Below are 9,909 nucleotides of genomic sequence, written 5' to 3' on the forward strand. Positions count from 1 at the left end.
ACCAGACCACTGCTGCCCGTGTACCCCTGGAACCAATTTAAAATTGCCTACAGCAAGCCCAATTTTGTTATGTTAGGCCTTCGAAGCCTGTCTGCAGTACCTCCTTACACTTGTCCTCCACTGACCAGACCACTGCTGCTCGTGTACCCCTGGAACCAATTTTAAATTGCCTACAGCCCAATTTTATTATGTTAGGCCTTCGAAGCCTGTCTGCGGTACCTCCTTACACTTGTCCTCCACTGACCAGGCCAATGCTGGCCGTGTACCCCTGGAACCCAGCTGAAAGTGCATGGAGCCTACTTTTTTTCTTTGTTTTATATTTTTAAAAAAAAGATGAACTACTCTGTACCACGGTTCAAGCTACCCAGTCGACACTTCATTTGCGAGAAAAGCCATTCCAGCCCTCCACCGGCATCAAAAAGTCTGCATTGTCATAGCACTCAGGCAATAAAACAGTAGAAAGGTGCACCTGACAAGAGACACATGGACCAGTAGGCATTTCCACAAAAAGTTACGTGTCCATTACGGCGCACTGGGTTAATGTGTTGGATGCATGGTCCACAGGGGACAGCCTACAAAATCTATCTGCAGTCCCTAATTCAAATTGTCCTCCGCTGACCAGAGCACTGCTGCCCGTGTACCCCTGGAACCTATTTTTAATTGCATAGAGCATCCTTTTTTTAATAGTAGGCGTACAAAGTATGTCTATGGTCCATAATTTTAATAGTCCTCCACTGAACAGACCAATGCTGCCTGTGTACCCCTGTAACCTTTTTTTAACTGCATTGAGCCACATTTTTGGGTTAGGCCTAATAACTGTGTCTGTCTGCGCCACTCAATACAGCTGTCCTCCTTTGAAAAAATCTGAGCGTCAATAGTCTGGTTTTCAGCCTCTAGGAATTGGAAAACTGCATTGGGGCTACTACTTCGGTAGGGCCTACTAACGGTCTCTGCTGCTCCAAGGTGTTCTCCAGGTTTCCTCTCCATTGATTCAATCTTCATGCTCGTGTTTAGTAGTTGTTGAAACTACACTGCATTAGGCCTACATATTGGGTATGGGGTGTAGAGACGGTGTGTGACACTCCAAGGTGTTCCCTAGGTTTCCTCGCCATTGCTTCAATCTTCTGACTCTCGTTTAGTAGTTGTAGAAAACTACACTGCATTAGGCCTACATATTGGGTATGGGGTGTAGAGACGGTGTGTTCCACTCCAAGGTGTTCCCCAGGTTTCCTCGCCATTGCTTCAATCTTCTGACTCTCGTTTAGTAGTTGTAGAAAACTACACTGCATTAGGCCTACAAATTGGGTATGGGGTGTAGAGACGGTGTGTTCCACTCCCAGGTGTTTCCCAGGTTTTGTCTCCATTGCTTCGATCTTCTGGCTCTTCTGAAGTAGTTGTTGAAAACCACACTGCATTAGGCCTACTAGTTGGGTTGGGGCCTTCTATCTGTGTCTGCCGCTCCTTGCTGTTCTCCTACTGTGAACAAAGCTGTGCCGATGGTTTACTACTGTTGCCAATTTTGAACTGCATTTAGAATACTTACTGATTTGGGCCTACTCTCTGTGTCAGCCTCTCATTCCAGTTGTCCTCCACTGAACAAAACAATGCCCCCTGTGTAGTCCTGTTACCAATTTTGCACTGCATTTAGCCCACTTTATTCTTTGTGCCCATATCTGTTTCCCCCTCATCCTGCCCATTGCCCAGCCAGTGATAGATGAGTCTGCTGGTACATTGACCCATAACGCAACATTCCCCGTGCACGCTACACTGCAAGATTGTAACCCTGTTGAAAATCAGGTCCCCCTTCCCGCATACCATACCACCTTACACGGGGACAAATAGGAAGGTGCAGATGAAGGTGCAGGTTCATTCATCAGGTGGGGGGAGGAATACTCGTTGGCGACGTCACTGGCACAGGGCCCCTCATATTACGCAAAAGTGTTGCTGCCGGTGGGAGGCGCCCCCGCCGTGCAAACACACCAATGTACTTTGAGGGGCCCTGTGCCAGTGCCAATGCCAACGAGTGGGCCCCCCTGCTTGCTCAGGATCACAGCACTTGCAAAGTTGAAATACCTACCTCTCCCTGCTCCACTGCCGTGACGTGGTCCAGATGTCCTGGGCCCACTAATTACTTGAACAAGCCCTACCCCCCACAACTTTAGCCAAATGACCCCCAATTTCAAATGCCTTACAATTATTATAAGCTAAATTACGATTGACAAGCTTCAGTAGCAAGAATGGATGTTTTTGCCAATACAATGGGCTCTGTACATGTTTTCCTGGCCTCTACTCACTGCCGACTATGCTCCCCCATTGACTTGCATTGGGTTTCGTGTTTCGATCGATCCCCGACTTTTCGTGATAATCGGCCGATTCCACTCGACTCGACTTTTGAGATAGTCGGGTTTCGCGAAACCCGGCTCGACTCTAAAAAGGTCAAGGTCGCTCAACTCTATATAGCACCACTATCTTAGCAAAAGTACTAACAAAAGCATTAGTGGAATATCAATCATTTACCGAACATTTGCCAAATTTTAAGGAAAATGCTTGGGAATCCAAACTTGAAATCCGAATGTACAACATTTGTGCCAAATTTGAGATTGGCAAAAGTTTTCACCCATCTCCATAAATGATAGTGGGCATTCGTTCTATCCATGAAAAACATGGCTAGAATCAGTACGTGACCAACGAACGTCTGAATGAGACCTTAGGGTGCATGATATGATGAAGGGAAGATGGCAATTAAAAGATAGCACGCATCCTCTTTTATTACATCGTATGCCAGTAATATCAATATTATGGAATATATAAGGACAAATATTACAAAATGATGGGTAAATGTGTTAATTTAATTTGAAACAATCCTATTTCAATAAGTCGTTTTTTTCCCCTTAGAAGAGCATGTGTATAATATTTCCCCTTCTCAAATTTTTAAGCTTAAATGGTTTGCCGTTAAAGTATAAGGATATACATTTTTATGAAAGATCTCCATACCTGTTCATGGGCTTGCATAGCAGCTCAGTCCTATTCACTTGAATACGAATGAGCGGCAATACCAGATGTGGCTACTTGGAAGAGGGAGAAGTGTGTTTTTTGGGGTGGGGTTGCCATATCCTATACATTTCACACATTCCACAATATCCGAATTTCGTTGGCGATTTAATCGTAGAAATGCTGCAAATTTTAAGCTAGTTTTACTTTTTTTCTTTGGTCGGATAATCCGCTGTGTATCCTTCCTAGTGCACATTTTCCAAGTCCCAAGTAGCTCGCCACTCAAGTAGAATGTGTATTTTTACCAATCTGGACAAAAGAAGTTAGAATGCATGTTAAAACATCAACATTGTTATTTTATAAGTTTGCATTTGGAAAAAAATATATGAAAAATATAAAAACACAACAAACATTTACCCAAAGTGATGCTAAAAACTATTCAACTGGCATGGTTTGTCATGGTGCCAGGAGGTGTTACCTTTAGTAGGACTAAATCCTAAAGTTATTACTCATTTAGCTCTGCCTTTACATGAACAGAATATTCTGTCTGATAAAAACCTGAGCTTGCCTTTCTATTACACTTAGAAATATTCACATTGACACATCGAGAAGGTAATAGATCAACAAAAAACTAATTCCTACTGTTCTAGAGCCTGCTTCCAGATACCAAAGAGAAAGGCTCTGCAGGCTATTTGTTGAGTTCTCCAGTATGTGTAGAAGAACTGATTAGTCTTCCTGCAGTCAAGGGAACCAATTATATTTCCATTGCGACTTTCAAATGTTCATTTCAGTTTTATGTAAATTCTGTACAGCTTTTCTTTTGAAATGAGGAAAGTCTTTAAAAGTGCAGGATCATATCTTAAACTGTACACAGCACAAAAATCATCAGGGTCAATCCAAATACAGTTAAACCCCTATGATGCAATGTTGACCCCACAGAGTTCATGGCAGCAAGATCTGGCTCTGAAAAGGAAAAATAATAAAAATAAGTTAAGTTGCAAAGACCATGTATGCATACCAGTAGAAAACAAACAGTCTGCTTTTGCACATTTACATGGCTCAGAAGAGAATAAAAGAATTCAACTACCAAAAACAAGATAATACCCCTGTATTCCTCTGCTGGGATGAATAGTGGTTATTAGGGTTGAGCGAAACGGATCGGTCATTTTTATAAGTCGCCGACTTTTGGCAAAGTCGGGTTTGGATCCCTGTGTGGGGTTGGCCACTCGGTACGCGACTTTCGCGCCAAAGTCGCATTTCAATGATGCGAAAAGCGCCATTTCTCAGCCAATGAAGGTGGACGCAGAGTGTGGGCAGCGTGATGACATAGGTCTCAGTCCCCACCATCTTAGAGAAGGGGATTACAGTGATTGGCTTGCTTTCTGCGGCGTCACAGGGGCTATAAAGGGGTGTGCACGCCGACCGCCATCTTACTGCTGCTGATCTGGGCATAGGGAGAGATTGCTGCTGCTTCGTCAGAAGCAGGGATAGCGTTAGGCAGGGTACATTAACCCCCAAACCGCTTGTGCTGTAGCGATTTCCACTGTCCAACACCACCTTTTGTTTGCAGGGACAGTGGAGGCTACATTTTTTTTCCTCAGCGCTGTAGCTCATTGGGCTGCTCTAGAAGGTTCCCTGATACCTGCATTGCTGTTTGTACGCCGCTATGCAAACCAACTGCTTTTTTCAAAGCACAAATCCTGTTGCTCCTTCCTTTCTGCACAGCTATCTTGTTTGATTGTCCACACTTGACTTTTTTGTGCAGCAGTCCACTCCTTGTTATTGCTGCCTGCCATACTTTGCTGAGATTACTGCAGGGAGATAGTAATTGAAGGACAGTCCCTTTTTTTTTTTTTCGTTATATCTCTTCAAGCCACTTTCTGCCACAGAAAATATACTCTAATACAGTGGGCCTGATTTATTCACTAGTCTCCCTGAAGGAAAAAAAAAAAAAAAAAAGGGTGCAGATTAAAATTGGCAAATCTGCATCAGTGGCAGTCCTGTGTGTGGCATCTGTGTCTCATTTTCTGGCACAGAAAACATACAGTCTAACAGTGGGCCTGATTTCTTGCCAATTCTCCCATAAATAAAAAAAAAAAAAATAGTGGGAGATTAAGATTGCCAATTCTGCCTCAGTGCTTGTCCTGTGTGTGCCATCTGTCTCTAATTTTGTGCCACATTAAACCTAGTGTGTAACACTGGGCCAGATTTTTTGACAATTCTCCCCAAAAAAAAAAAAAAAAAAAAGTGGGAGATGAAGATTGGCAATTCTGCCTCAGTGCCAGTGCTGTGTGTGGCATCTGTCTCTCATTTTGTAGTCTGATAGAAGAAAGTAGAGCGCACTCACCGGAGTAAAAAGCATCAATCTTTTATTCGGACATACAAAAAATCCAGCAGGGATAACAGTGGAGACAGACGGACGACGGCCGTTTCGTGCGTAACTAGCACTTCAACGGGTCCTGACATTAACAGGAAACCGGGAGGATTCTTTAACCTGTGCAGTGCTCAATGCTCCTCCCAGACCTGTAACGTCATAACAGGTGCAATACCTATATTTTCGAAAAATTGTGAACATTCAAGACATATACATTTAAAAACAATACTTATAAACACCTCTATTAACTGGAACTTTAAAACCTTATATTTTACGTTCAAAGGAATACCGACATGTCTAGCTTTTCATTGAGACCGAGAGGTCCCAATGCGCCTGCGAGCATTATCCACCTCGCCTCTCTCTGCAACAGGAGGCGATGTAGATTTCCCCCTTTCCTAGGTAGGGAGACCTTTTCTAATCCTGCGAATCGCAGACCTTGGATGTCACTGCCGTGCTGCTCTCTTACACGATTTATCAATCTGGGGACACCTTTTCCAGTACGAACAGAGGTAAGATGTTCCCTCACTCTCATAAAAAGGGGCCGAATCGTCTTACCAATATAGAACAAGCCACATGGGCAAAAAAATCGCATGCACTACGTGGGTTGTTCTACATGAAATAAAATCACGTACTTTATGATGGATTGGGCCGATTTTAATATTATTCCCTGTAAGGTGGTATATGCAAAAATTACAGTGGCCGCATTTAAAATTCCCTTTTGGGACACTATCACTAAGCCAATTCTCATGATCAGATGTAACCCGATTTCATACTAAACAATCTCTGATATTTTTGCTCCTACGGCACGCAAATAATGGACTCAAGAATCAATAGCCATGAAGCAGGGTTCAAAAAACAATCAGACGAACTCTATGGTAGATTTGAAAAACGCGGTTACCCCCAATCTATTCTTGACCAGGCTTTAAAAAGGGCAGTTGAAACTAATGTTCATAATGCGCCCTCTAGGAAAAAGATGGAAGATTAAAAATTTGTGTTTTCATTCAAGCTTGGCCCCATGGATTCTCAAATTAGGTCGGCCATTAGAAATAATTGGCAAATCTTAGGACAGGATAGTGATCTAAGAGATATGGTAGAGAAAGGTCCAATATTTGCGTGCCGTAGGAGCAAAAATATCAGAGATTGTTTAGTACGAAATCGGGTTACATCTGATCGTGAGAATTGGCTTAGTGATAGTGTCCCAAAAGGGAATTTTAAATGCGGCCACTGTAATTTTTGAATATACCACCTTACAGGGAATAATATTAAAATCGTCCCGATCCATCATAAAGTACGTGATTTTATTTCATGTAGAACAACCCACATAGTGTATGCGATTTTTTGCCCATGTGGCTTGTTCTATATTGGTAAGACGATTCGGCCCCTTTTTATGAGAGTGAGGGAACATCTTACCTCTGTTCGTACTGGAAAAGGTGTCCCCAGATTGATAAATCATGTAAGAGAGCAGCACGGCAGTGACATCCAAGGTCTGCGATTCGCAGGATTAGAAAAGGTCTCCCTACCTAGGAAAGGGGGAAATCTACATCGCCTCCTGTTGCAGAGAGAGGCGAGGTGGATAATGCGCCCAGGCGCATTGGGACCTCTCGGTCTCAATGAAAAGCTAGACATGTCGGTATTCCTTTGAACGTAAAATATAAGGTTTTAAAGTTCCTGTTAATAGAGGTGTTTATAAGTATTGTTTTTTAATGTATATGTCTTGAATGTTCACAATTTTTCGAAAATATAGGTATTGCACCTGTTATGACGTTACAGGTCTGGGAGGAGCATTGAGCACTGCACAGGTTAAAGAATCCTCCCGGTTTCCTGTTAATGTCAGGACCCGTTGAAGTGCTAGTTACGCACGAAACGGCCGTCGTCCGTCTGTCTCCACTGTTCTCCCTGCTGGATTTTTTGTATGTCCGAATAAAAGATTGATGCTTTTTACTCCGGTGAGTGCGCTCTACTTTCTTCTATCAGTTTTATGGACTTGTATTTTTTGAGCTGCACCCGAAGGATTTATGGGGCTATAGTAATACGGCTTAGTGTGGATTGGAAAGGGTTAGAGGTATTTGGATTTGACGTATAACAGCTGTGCGGTAGTGCTTTCCTTCTCTTTTTTTTGTGTCTCATTTTGTGCCACAGAAAACATACAGTCTAACAGTGGGCCTGATTTCTTGCCAATTCTCCAATAAATAAAAAAAAAAAAAAAAAGTGGGAGATTAAAGGGAACCTGTCACCTGAATTTGGCGGAACAGGTTTTGGGTCATATGGGCGGAGATTTTGTGTGTTTGATTCACCCTTTCCTTACCGCTGGCTGCATGCTGGCCGAAATATTGACACACCCACAGAAGCAGGACGACCTGACACCACAACAATAGGAGCCCTTAAAGGGACCACACTTCTTTTTTTTCACACTATCTAGAAAACGCAGTTTGAGAAAGACCCGAGGCAGGGTCGAAACGTTACTACTTTGTTTATACTCCCTGCTGTGTGTGTGTGTATATATATATATATATATGAAAATTTTGTCTCAACACATGTGAATAAATACATCACATTTTTGCAAATATATACCATAATAGTGCGGCTGATTTTTCTATATTGGCCGAAATATTGGATTTAAGTTCATTCTCTGTCCTCCGTAGTACACGCCTGCGCAAGGCAAGATTGCCTTGCGCAGGCGTATACTATGGAGGACAGAGAATGAACTTCAATCCAATATTGCGGCCAGCATGCAGCCAGCTGGTAAGGAAAGGGTGAATCAAACACTCGAAAACTCTGCCCATATGACCCAAAAACCAGTCCTGCCAAATTCAGGTGACAGGTTCCCTTTAAGATTGGCAATTCTGCCTCAGTGCCAGTCGTGTGTGTGGCATCTGTATTTCATTTTATGCCACAGAACATATACTGTATAAGAGTAGGCCACATTTCTTCAATATTCTCCCAGAAAAAATAAAAAGGGGGAGATTTTTATTGGTAGTGTCTGCATCTGCATCAGTCCTGTTAGTGGCATATCTGTCTGCCACTGAAGCTGTGTACTGTTATACATTGGGCCTGATTTTCCCTGCAGTCTCACCCACCTATAAAGGGATATATAAATCCAACAGAAGTTTGAGTTCACCTTGTAACTGGTTTTACAGTAACAAATACCGTTAGTTTGGTTACGTTTTTCAAACAATGAGGAAGTCTGGTGGAAGAGGTCGTGGCCGTGGGCGGTCATTGCCAGCTGGTAATGATGGTAGTGGTGGTGGAGCATCAGGTGGTCGTGGGAAAAGCAATATAGCACCTAAGTCTCGAGTTGTTGAGCCAGGTTCGTCATCTGGCTACACAAGGCCTCAAACGCTCCCTTTTCTGGGAATAGGAAAACCGCTTTTAAAGTCGGAGCAGCAAGAACAAGTTTTGGCTTTCCTTGCTGACTCAGCCTCTAGCTCTTTCGCCTCCTCTTCTGAAACTGCTAAATGTAAAAGTAGTGAGTCGTTAGTGGATGTTCACGGTCAGGGACAAGTCGCTTTCTTGTCTTCTTCACCAAGAACAGAGAAGGATGCATCAGGCGACAACGGGTTACCCCATGGAACTCTTTACACATACCGTTCCTGGGTTAGAAAGTGAAATAGTTAACAGGCCATGCCCATTACAAGTTGAAACAGACATGGAGTGCACAGATGCACAGCCACAGCCAGATTACTATGCTGTTCCTTTGACTCAGACCAGAACATTGCCCTCGCAGGGTACTGATCCAGAATCAGACCCTTATGAGACTATGGTACCCCGTCACGAACGCTATACCACCGGCTTACACGGTGACACAGACGAAGTTGCACACGAGATAGAAGAGGAGGTCATAGATGACCCAGTTGTTGACCCCGATTGGCAGCCCTTGGGGGAACAGGGTGCAGGCGGCAGTAGCTCTGAAGTGGAGGAGGAGGAGCCGCAGCAGGCATCAACATCGCAACAGGTTCCATCTGCCAGGCCCGTATCTGGCCAAAACACGTGGCAAAGCCAAAACCAGTTGGAGGACAGCGTGGCCATCTGGTTAAAGAAGCTCAGTCTGCAATGCCTGAAAAGGTATCCGATAGTAGAAAGAGTGCAGTCTGGCATTTTTTTAAACAACATCCAAATGATCAGCGCAAAGTCATCTGTCAAAAATGTTCAACTACCTTAAGCAGAGGTCAGAATCTGAAAAGTCTAAAAACAAGTTGCATGCATTGACATTTAACCACCATGCATTTGCAAGCCTGGACTAACTACCAAACGTCCCTTAAGGTTGTAGCACCCTCGGCCAATGAAGCTAGTCAGCAACGCTACATCCCTTCCCTCACTGTAAGCCCACCATTTTCCGCACCACCTGCAGTAAATGTGCAGGTTTCGTCGCCAGGCCAAAGCAGTCAGGGAATCACCAGGTTCGTGGTAGGAAACACTGCATGTAGGGCACCAGCAAGAATACCATCTCCAACCCTCTCTCAGTCTGCCATGTCCACCGGCACCCCCGCTAGTTCCACGATCTGCAGCTCTCCAGTCCAGCTCACCCTACATCAGACTCTCATTAG

This window comes from Ranitomeya imitator, chromosome 1 (assembly GCF_032444005.1).
Source record: "Ranitomeya imitator isolate aRanImi1 chromosome 1, aRanImi1.pri, whole genome shotgun sequence".
Lineage (NCBI taxonomy): Eukaryota > Metazoa > Chordata > Amphibia > Anura > Dendrobatidae > Ranitomeya > Ranitomeya imitator.